General features: G+C 41.8%; 1 pseudogene; it reads left to right on the top strand.

Moving 5' to 3' along the window:
• Positions 1–4,663: 4,663 nt before the first annotated feature.
• Positions 4,664–11,164, top strand: LOC147000111 (pancreatic triacylglycerol lipase-like; annotated as a pseudogene).
• Positions 11,165–12,062: the final 898 nt, after the last annotated feature.

Raw genomic sequence — 12,062 nt, 5'->3', positions numbered from 1 at the left:
ACATGAACTCCTATAGAGACCTCTGAGACTTAGTGAGCTTCTATCAGCAAGACCATGATGGTGGTCCAGGTCATCCTCTTGTAATCATTTGGTCCTTGTAGGGCTCTTGTCCTATGAAAGTAGACATGGCCTCCAAAATCTTGGGAATGTCTGTGACTCTTTCTCCCCTTATCCTAATGAATGTGACCTGGCTTCCCCAGGTTGCAATCATCCCTTTTGAAAACTGTCACTGGGCACTGCTCTGCTCTCCTAAGGCCAGCCTTTAACCCTTTAAATGCCCACGCTGCCTGTTTTCCTGGTCTCTCAGTTTTGCTTCACTGTTTGTTAAAACTTCTAACTTGAAATTATTTATTTTCTTTCGTACACTTATGCAGTGAAAAGCATCCATGTAGAAGCCTGAGTGCCTTGCTTCCTTGGTATTTCATATGCCAAATAGTTGCTTTAAGCTTCGTAATTTATAAAACCCTAAAACATGAACACAATCCAGCTAAATTCATTGTAACAATGAAAGGGAGATGTTCTTCTCTCCATTTGCCATGTACTGCTCTTCATGTCTATTTGATGCCTCATGAAAATAAACTTTCTGCCCACATTTTTATCAGTGCACTGATCATAACCATTTTAGCAATCTCTAAAAAAATGTCACATCTCTCTAGCAGTCATTTCCTTCTTTCAGAGTTCTCACTAATGCTATCCTGATGCTCCATTCTTGCTAAGATGGGGTCATTTTGATTCTGCTTCTCTGTACTAAGTTCCAAAGCAGCACCCACATTTTTAGGTGGTTATTGTAACAACCCCACTCCTGGGTCCAATTTCCTGCCTTAGTCATTTTGCAGGGGGAAGGAGGAGAGTGGCGTAATAGCATCGTTAATTTGGCAAATTATGAAATGTATACATTTATTTGGCTCAAAGTTCCAGGGTCTAGGGAGCCCATTATTCAACTAGTAAGCTGGTGAAAGTCTTCCTGTTGCATCACAAAAGAGGGGGCAGACAGAGAGAGGTAGAGGGAGGGAGACAGAGAGGGGTGGGGCAGTAGGGTATGAATGTATCCTTTTAAGAGGCACTCATTCCCACAATACCTAAACAACCCTACAATTCACTCATAATAGCTGTGAGCAATCACCTCTTAAAGGTCCTACCTCCTCCTGCCATCAAAATGGCAGGTGGAAGGCATGTGTTTCCAAAATGATATTTAAGTCAGAGTAGAAAATAAGTCTTCAGAGGATAAGCAGTTAGATGGTAAAAGTTGCATTTTTGTAGAGTTTCAAGGGAAGTTCTATTTAACTTGTTTATAAATGTCCTGGCACACTACACTCCTTCCATATTGTCTCATACCTCCCATTAGTATGTATAATACACATGCACGCACACATACACACATATACACAGAACACACACACACACACAAACACATGTACCCTCAGAGGACATAGATTTAGGACAAAAGAGATATGTTTTGATATGTGTCTGAGTATACATACCCTCCCCCCATACACACACACAAGCTTCTGCTATGTGCAGAAAAGAGCCTCATTATCAATATTATAGTGGTCATATAACCTCAAATTAAGTAGCTACGCTTAATTTTTTGTGTGACAATTTTTTTGTGTCAACTTAAAGGTACCAACTTGATAGTTAAGCTATAACGTGAGAATTCTTACTTTCAAGGATCTCAAATTCCAATAGTCTCTGCTTATCTGCCACTTCCCAGAAGAAACTTGACCTAGAATATTTTTGCAAACTAGCAATCACTGTATATCAAGGATCAGCATCAAGTATTGGCAGGGCCAATTCCAAAACAAACAGAAAACCCTGCCTCTTAATTCACGAATTCACAGACAAGACACGAGACCATTGGCTGTCTGATGTCTGTGAAGTGAGGGAAGGTACTCACTTAAAGGGGGGCAGTCACAGAAGGGAACTGGCCCTTCACTGAGAAAGAGTATTGGTTGCCACAACACAGAGAAGTCTCTGTGGCATGATAAACCTGGACTATGACAGGAGAAGGAGGAGGAGGTGGACACGGGGGCCCTGGGACAGTCAGGACACTGAGGTTGGTGGGTGGCCCAGGCAGTAGTCAGTCATTTGACCACGCATCCAAGGACAATTCTGGCTTTAACAGGAGAAGCTGCCAAACAAGTTTGTTCCCTGGCCTTGAAATCTCCATATGAAGACCTAAGGGACTCCATTCACACAAACTTCTTTTGATTTTCACTAGGTGCCCTGACGGGCTCTGGTAGCCATGTCAAGAAATACTATGAGGGTTTTCACGCCTGGCTTTTGATATTTTTGCAAAAACAAAACAAAACAAAAAAAAAACCAAAAAACAACAAAAAATGATTCTATTTTCCTTAATTTGTCTCTGGCTCTGGCCTCAGTGATAATGAACACTGAAAAGACAAAACCAGATAGAATGTTTCCTTAGTGACTGAGGAACAGCATGTATAGTTGACTTGGTTTTTCATGGATGCCAGGACACAGATGACCAATGGTGCTCTCCTGTGAGATAAATACAATGACTCACAATACAATATGCTGATCTAAAGCCAGACTAGACTTCTAGCATGGAAAAGTTTGCTCCCATCCCTCTTACTCTGTCTTCACATAGAAGAGATCCTTTTGATTTTTAAAGAACACCACTGTGTGCCAAGAAGTGTTGTAGGCACTGAGGACACATCAGTGAGAGAAACGAGCAGTGTTCTCGAGAGCTTTCTAGTAAGGCACAGTGGGTTCTTAAGACATGGGACATTCTAAGGAGATGGCTCACCATGCCACATCGCCTACATTTTTAAAAATAACAATGTCTATGCATCTGCTGTATTTGAAATCTCAATAATGCAGGTCCCACGGGGGGGGGGGGCATGCCTCTGGTCTGGAGTCAGTGACAGACCGGAAGAGGAATTCTATACCCATTACTAGGTGTTCTGTTGATAACTTTTGGATTAAAAAAATATGTGTGTGATGTTGTTTAGGTAAAGGAGAGAATTTACCTGGTATTTAAATGTGCCAGTAACAAGGATTATTTTCATTCTTGTGTGCCTTTCTCTTCAGAGTACTTTCCAGGTGGCAGATGCAAACTGCATCTGTGTGGACTCAGAAGGTGGCTCTTGAGCTGAATACACTCAGGCTACCCAGAACTTCCGAATTGTAGATGCAGATTACCCGTTGTGTAATTGGTTAGGACCCTTCAGGTTAGTATTTCCTGATTACCTAAGAACACACACTTTTTCCTTTCTCAATTCTCTTACCCAAAAGAAAACTGTAGCTGTGAGCATTTCCAATCCCAACATATTTTTTAGCTGGTACATAAAAAATATAACATATTTAATGAGTTCCATGTAAAGTTTTCACACAATTGATACTTTGTCTTGTTCAAATCAAAGGAAGTATGTGTGTCAGGGTGAAGCCATCCATTGGCATTTCTGGCTTTGGAAACATTTACATTTTATATCCTATGCTCATTTCGCTGGGTGATCCCATCCCAGAAGTTCTACCCTGCTGCTTGCTTAGTGCCCATTGACCAACAGTTTCACATTTCTCTGCCTTTATGCTTTCTAGACTCTCTCATTCTGTAAGTCTCCTCACAATGTGTTATGGAGTCCTTTGCTAGGCAGAAAGTTTTAAAATTGACATTACCCATTTGTCCATTCTTGCTTTTGTTTTCCGTGATTTGGGGGTCATGTCAAAAATAATTCTTGCTTAGACTGCTACCCCGTAGCAAGTATAACAACTGACAAAGACATTCTTCGTCTTTGTGGAAGACATGACCTTCCATCTTATTGAAAACAATGTAAAGCAATCTTGATTTGGGTTAATCTATAAACCTACCTAAGTCCAGAAAGTTGTTGGGGTTTTTTGTTTGTTTGTTTGTTTAATTTTATTTAAGAGAATTTACAAGTTCTTTTTAGTTTTTTTTTTTAAGATTTATTTATTTATTATATGTAAGTACACTGTAGCTGTCTTCAGACACACCAGAAGAGGGCATCAATTCTCATTACGGATGGTTGTGAGCTACCATATGGTTGCTGGGATTTGAACTCTGGACCTAAGGAAGAGCAGTCGGGTGCTCTTACCCACTGAGCCATCTCACCAGCCCCGAGAATTTACAAGTTCTATTTGTCCTAGTTTTATTAGATAAGATAATGTTGATCTCAGGGCTAAGCTAGCTACATTTTTTTTTTTTTTTTTTAGCACAAAATTTCAAAGCTAACCTGACTGGAAGACAGAAAATGTTTGCCCTGAGTTGGATTTGATAGTTACTTTCACCGTGCATTTCCAGTTCTTACTTCACCATCTTGAGGTAGCAGCTATCCCTCACTGGATACAATATAATGGTAAAGTTTCTCTGTAAGCCTATTTTTAAGAGCACTGGTCAGTTTTTTTCTGTGAGTTTCCAAGCCTTCAGAGAAGATTTCGTGTCACACAGCAAATGCCTGTGAAGAATAATTGTACTCATGTAAAAAACTAGGGCTAGAGACAGGTGTGGGTGCATGCCTTTAATAAAGAGGCAAAGGCAGAGGCAGGAGAGAAGGGAAGAGACATAAGAGGGGGGGGGGATGGAGAGAGAGGAGATGAGGGCAGGAGAGACACAGATGGGGAGAGAGAGGCAGGAGAGACACACAGAGGGGAAATGTCTTGGATAACGAAGTCTGACTTCTGATATTCACCCTTCACCATTTACCTCATAGCCCACAGTCTGGGCTCCCATGTTGCTAGCAAGGCTGGTAAGAGGTTGAACAGGGCCATTGGATGAGTCACAGTTTGGTCACAACAACCAAAGCTGCAGAATTAGACCACACGTGTCTCTATGAGAGTCTAGAGGAAGACTAGGAGAGAAATCTGGGACAGTGTGCTTTCTGGCTTGTCAGACTTGGGTGTCATGCCAGGCCTGGTGACTTGGCAACTGACATTTACTCTTGGGTTACAGTGTCCTCTTTAAATTATACAGTTACTGCACCTAAAGAGAGGCTTAGTGACAACCAGATTCCTTATTCCTTTATTTCCTCAGGTCTTCTTCCATGAAGTTCACAAATACAGTAAACATCACAGCGTTGGCATCTCACCCATAGCTAACAAACATAGAATTACCTGAATTCTGTTTCAGTGGGGTACTTAAGGACGCTGGGCCTTATCTGCTGCAGTCATGGGAGGCAGGGAAGGGAAGATTCCTCTCTCATGTGTGTCTGCTGCTAACTGCATCTGAAGTGTCTTTTTTCCCACATGCTGACCATTCCAGTAACCCTAGAAGGAAGACACTCACAGATCTGAGGCATGGCCACTGCAGGAACAACCAATTTCTTCTGCTGCCTTCCAAATTTTTGTGCTGATCTGACGATTCGCTTCCTAAAACTTGTATGTATATATGGTGTGTGTGTGTGTGTGTGTGTGTGTGCATGTCTGTGTATGAATCCACTGATGTATATTCAAAGAACAGACACATTTGGTATCTTCCTCTATTCACACACCCCCCCCCCCATCTGTGCCACCTCTTTCTGTAAGACAAAGTTTTACTGTATATCCCTGGCTGTCCTGGAAATTGCTATGTAGACCTGTTGACCTTGAACATACAGAGATCTTCTTGCCTCTCTTGCCAGAGTTCTGGGGTTAAAGTCATATGTTATCATGTTTTATTGGAGGCAAGAGATCACCAGTTAGCCAGACTAAATGGCAAGTAAGCTCTGGGGTTCCTCTTGCCTCCAAGCCCTCTGTGCTGGGGTTACAGATGTGGGGTGCTGTACCTCACTTTTTTTGTTTGTTTTTCGAGACAGGGTTTCTCTGTATAGCCCTGGCTGTCCTGGAACTCACGTTGTAGACCAGGCTGGCCTCGAACTCAGAAATCCACCTGCCTCTGCCTCCCGAGTGCTGGGATTAAAGGCGTGCGCCACCATGCCCGGCTTTGTACCTCACTTTTATGTGGGTATTGGAGAGCCTAACCCATGGCAAGAATTTTATCCAATGAACCACTCCCTCAGCCCCTTTCTTTTTTATACTTTGGAAATGTTAGTTACATTTAGATTAACGGGAATATCTGAATTTTCTATCTATTAATTTGCTGGGAAAAAAAAAGTTCTTCCAGAATATTCCTTTCTATCGCTCAGTGAACTGCTATGTCACTCTGGGGTCTTACTTTTCTGGGAGTTTGCAGTCTGTTGCTCTATAGTCTTCTCTCTCTCGTGGTTAGCATCTTCTCTGCTGCCAGTGTCCAGGGTTCTCTCTAGGACTAAACACTCTTTAAGTAGAGGCAAATTCTAAATTCTGAGGGAAATTTGCTTTAAGTAGACAGCAAACAAACTAAAAGCAGAGTTCTTCTGAGAGAGTGGAGGCAAGGAAGAAGTCACCTCCCTCTCCCAAGGGTAATCTGGGATTGCAGCAAGTTATTGCATTCAGGCCTGGACCTAATGAAGTAAGCTGGAGACACCTAACTACTGACACAGTTGATAGCACAGCTTATTTGCCTTAGGTTGGATCCAGCTGAACCTTATTTTCAGAATACTCCTAAGGTTGGACCCCAGTGATGCCTCATTTATAGATGTAATTCACACAGATTCTGCCCCCATGGTTCCTAACATGGGTGAGTCCCAGATGTTGGGCATGTATTTTGCATTAGTGAGAATGTCTTCAGGCATCAATAAGTACAACAAACCTTTCCTTGCTTTTAGAAACGACTTCAGGATTAGGAATGAGTCAAACTGTGGGTCACTCAGATTTCTTCCCGAATGGAGGAAAAGAAATGTGCAGATGTCAGAAGAGCGCTCTCTCAGATTGTGGGCATGGACAGAATCTGAGAGTAAGATTGTTGTGGAGACCAAGGTTCCATTGGGGAACAATAGCTGTGCTCTGTGTTGAACTTGCTGATGCCATTCAGCCTTCTCATTTTATACAACCGGGGTCTCTAAACTACATCCCTTAGATTATAGGTCTCCATAGGGATAAGTGGGCAGAGACTGAGAAATATAGTTTATTATAAGTGGGCATTTCAAGAACCTAATTCGGGGGCTGGTGTAGCTTAACTGATAAGAGCATTGCAGTGGAACTGAGTTCAGTTCCCAGTACCTATGCCAGGCAGCTTACAACCACCTGTAATTCCAAGTCCAGGGGTATCCATATCCTCTGGCCTTCAAAGCACAACACACACACACACACACACACACACACACACACACACACACACAGAGGGGGGCAATTTAAAATATAATAAAAAAAGGAAACATTTTTAAAGACTCTAATTCAGGGTACACACTACTAACCTGCATTTATATCTATATAGATTATTCTTTCTCATCTCGAATTTCTTTTCCACTCACGCCTATGAGAGAAGTCTATTCTATAACCTATATCCTTCTTTCAGTGATAACTTCAGAAAAACGAGATCTGTCACTGATGTCATGTCTAACTTCACAGGAGCTTGTGACTTTGTGGCCTGTAATCACTTAAGAAGCTACAAGTATTACACAGACAGCATTGCCAACCTGGCTGGCTTCCCTGGGTTCTCTCACACCTCACACAGTGATTTCACTTTGGTAAGTAGCTGCGTTTCAATGAGAGACCGGTGTGACTCACTGTGCATGATGTCATTCGGTGAGCTTCATACTTTTATATCCAGCTTTAGATGTACTATTCAAGGACTTCAGAGAATTTGGCTTGAAGATGTGATGTCCTGTGTATGGCAGATGTGAGCATTCGTTTTAGAAGCAATGCTAAATGAGAGTCTGTGGACAGCTGAGCTCTGTTAATATGATGTGCTAAACATGGAAAACTTCCTTGACTCTTGTGCTTTAAAACTGTGGTGTTATGTTCCATGGACATTGTATCAATTCCCACAGTACCTGCCTTGTCTTTGAGTCTTCATTTTGTTCATTATTTAGATACTGAGTTTGGATTCTCACATGTGCCCTAGAACTCGGCATGCTGGTTGTTGCTGTTGTTTGTAAGATTGACTTTTCTTCCCACTCTTTTGCAAAACAATATTTCTAACCTGTGCTATTTAATAAGGAAAATAACTCTAGGAAAACTCATCACTCCTTCTAAGGCGTTTCTCCATCCGTACATGCAAATAACAATGGCGGTCTAAACGGTTTTTGAGAGGGAATGTTGATGGCATATGTTAACTACTTACCCTAAAGCAAAGAATTATTATTTAGCAAATGTTAGTTATTAGGAGAAAATGACACTGTATTCACAGTACAAGTACAGGAAGAATACACAGTGACTGGAAACACCTTATGATACTCAAGGATGGAGAATAATGGTACCCAAGGATGGAGAATAATGGTACCCAAGGATGGAGAATAATGATACCCAAGGATAGAGAATAATGATACCCAAGGATGAAAAATAATGGTACCCAAGGACAGAGGATGAGGAACACAGATAAATGACAACATTAGGTCTTACCAGGGCAGATTCAACAGCACAAAGATCCCTTCCAAGAGTACTTGGACCTTTTATAAAACGATATCTTGGTCTCACAGATGTCTCTGCCTTGGACCCACTTTATCAGCATCTAAGAAGTTGGTACTGGGTCAGGTTTCCCCAGGGTAGACTTGTCAGTGTGTGTTCCATACAGACAGTGACTTGGGGTACACAGTGGTCCCTTGGCGACTTTGGGTTCTGAGCCATACCCCTGTCTATCTTACTGATGTTACACTCTTGGCAGTTGTAGATGAAATCTAGAACCTGCCTCCTCTTCTAGCTTCAGAAATGCCCCCAGGGGCCCTCCAAAGAGTCTCAGATGATGTTAAGGAAAATTGGGAGAGGAGAAGGGAGGGGAGGGCGTGGGAGAGGATGGGAAAGGAGGGGGGGGGGGTAGGGGAGGGAGATTGATTTTACTTGCTGCAAATACTTCTGCTGCATATTCAAGTAGTGAGTTGAAGAACATCGACTCCAAGTAACCATCAGAGTGGATCCATTAGAGCATAAATAATTTCAGGATCTTTATAGGAACTTTAGTGAGTCACAAGATTGTTTATGACTAGAAGATAAATGGACTTTATAGCTCACTTGTCTTACATGGACACCCTTAGCCAAACCTTAGGTATAATCAGAATGGACTTTTTAGTAAATAGCTCCCTTTCAGCAAGTTCATAGCATGGCTCACACAACACAAGATGAGGACTAGGTCACAGATGGGGACATTACTGTCACCTTCCAAATGCATTTACGCACTACATAGCAGCTATACATTCTCCCCTTAGCTTCTGATCAGGAGACTCTATCAGCCCTATCACCTTGTCTTATTCAGTTCTCCATGTGCCTCTCCTGTGGAGATGCCTCCTGTGGAGGTGTGGGAGGAATGGGGGCTGCTTCTAAGTCTCCACAGTCTCTTCTTCCCTATCCACCTTTTCTGCCATGGTTTCTTGTCCCCGCAGGAGAGGACATTTTCTTCTGTCTTCTTCAATCACCAACCACCTAGTTAAGCTTCAACAGTGAACTGTATGATTTTCTCTGCATGTCAGGGAGGTTTCTAAAATGTGAATTTGCAGCCACCTCCTCAGAGAAAGCTGTGGGAGCTGAAGAAGGCCTGCCTGGGGCTGAGTAAAGCCCATATTTTCCTACCAGTCGCTGACTGACGCCTCCTTCTACTCTTGATTTGCAGCTTTTCCAAAACAGTCTTTGAAGATGTAGCTGCTGCCTCTCACATTCTACACCTTGGGTTCTATGACAAAGATTCTGGGTTATAGTGTTTGTACAAACATGAATGAATGAATGAATGAAGAATGAATGAATGAATGCATGCATTCTAACAGTTCTTCAGGCAGATGATTGTCTTAGGGCAAAGAGGTCAAGGTAGAGAAGCAAAGTACATGCAGGTCAGGAAGCCTCCATTGTAACAAGCCGTGTAGAATGGTTTGCTATTAAAAAGAGAGCATCCTCATTCATCATTTGTTTGCCCTAGGACAGTGCTTCCCCTCCCCGAGTGGAGGATGCCCTCAGACGGATCATTATGCTGACATATAGATATTTTGGGAGAACAAGCAGAGTCTGCCAGAACTTTCACGTAAATACTGGGGATACCAGTAATTTTGCTCATTTAAGATTCTATTTTATTTACCTTATATTCCAAGTACGAAATAGTTTCTCATGTTCACTGGTAATGTGTGAAATTGGTCTCCATGTGGAAGCTTGAAATGCTTCTTGCTCCCCATTGTGGGAAATGTTCCGTGCCTCACAAAGTAACGATGCAGTCTGATAGCAGAACAGAGCATGAGGCCTGGGCTATTAATGAAACAAAAATCGATTTCTTCGTGCTTGATCGTGGAGCTGATTTCAAAGGCTTCCTCTGGTCTATCCTCTTAGTATTCAGCCATAAGTTTTGTTGAGCAGAATTCTGGGATTTTTGTACCAGAAGAAAGTAATCTCTGAGAGGTGACCCAGATAGTTAGAATAGAAAGGAATCACAGAACAGAGACATATTTAGGACATCAGACCTGTGGGGGCTGGGCCTGAGGGGGAGTGTGGGAATGGTTTGGTACAGGAACAGGCTGGTTTCTTTGGGTACCAGAAGAAAATTACTTGTGTGGGTGTCAATAAGGTTAAGAGCCCTGTATAAACTACAGACAAAATTACCCAAGGCTAACACTAAATATCGGAGACTCATGGCTCACTGCTGATTGGTGCCAAGGCAACCTCCTTTTGAATTGTCTGACCTTCCAAGGTTAATACAAAATGGAATTATAAAAATTTAAAAATAAATACAGATCACTTAGAAACATGGCAGGACTCTAAAACATGGTGATCGATAAAAATGAAGCGAAATGGGCCATTTACTACTTTCTAATCACTTTCTTAGAACACTGAACAATGAGTTGCCAGGGTACTAAATTGAAAGCAAAATATATTTGCTAGTACTTTGACTTGAAATTAAGACTCTATGAAGTTTAGAAGTTTCCATACAACCTTCAAACACCTAACTGGGAGTGGCTTGTGACTGCGCTGTCAATTGGCTTGTGTATAAATATTACAATACACCCTGAAGCAGTGGGATCTAAAGTAAGCTTGTTTAACTATGTCTTCTCTTTGATCCTCATCCTATGAAAATTTTGCTCTTGAAGGCTGGAGGTACCAGGTGGCTGTCACCTTGTCTGAGCAGAAAGTCACAGGACACAATCGGGTCTCCCTGTTTGGAAATGAAGGGAATTCTTAATACTATGAAACTTTCAAGTAAGTGGGATATTACTCAGATATCCTTCACTGTAGAATATACTGCATAAGAGTGGGCCCTTCATAACAACACAGAGGCGCCATCATGTATAGCATGGAGGAAATGCTTCTCAAACTTGCATCTCAACACACTGAGAAGTCTATTCCTAATTTTTTTTTTCTCTGCTCTATCTTGAGAGAGACCCTCGTGCTTACTCTTATGCAACACGCCTGAGTTGTAAGCAGGAAATTATTTCACTTTATTTTAATTTCATTGTATTTTACTTCTTGCATGAAGTTGGAGGAAGGATTATATGATGACGTCGTGAATAAATTATATCCTGAGAGAACTGTGTCAACTCCTGAGAGAATTGTGTAAAATCCTGCCTTTGGTTTTATTAAATGTACAGTTGTCCTTGAAGTAATTAAAAAATCATCCACAGCAAAAGCTGCCAGTTAACATGCACGTATGAGTGTATTTAACAGGAAAATGGCAATTTCCTATCAACCAGTTCAACCCAAGAAGCCTTCCAAGCCCTTTTGGGAAACACACACACACCTTTATGTGCACAAATGATGACACCCATGTTTATTCATACCCAAATGCATTACATACGTGCTTTTATGCACATGCTTCTATGTGCTTATATATTTTTATTTCATTCTTCACACCCCCTCAGGGGCTCTCTCCAATCTGGAAAACCCTTACCAGTAAGACTGACTCTCTGTGGATGTTGGAGATTTGCAAAAGGCTAAATTTATTTGATACAACAATGTGATCAACCCAACTCCACCCACAGTGGAAGCATCTGGGATAACAGGGGGAAGAAATGATGGCAGAGTGTAAGAAGAACCAGGGTAAGAAGGGTCTAGACGTATTTACCACTCTCTTCTCTCTAAAATCCTTTTTGAGGTATATACCT

Source organism: Mus caroli, unplaced genomic scaffold (genome assembly GCF_978045245.1).
Source record: "Mus caroli unplaced genomic scaffold, Mus_caroli_1 scaffold_20, whole genome shotgun sequence".
NCBI lineage: Eukaryota > Metazoa > Chordata > Mammalia > Rodentia > Muridae > Mus > Mus caroli.
This window is presented reverse-complemented; position numbering and strand designations above follow the sequence as displayed.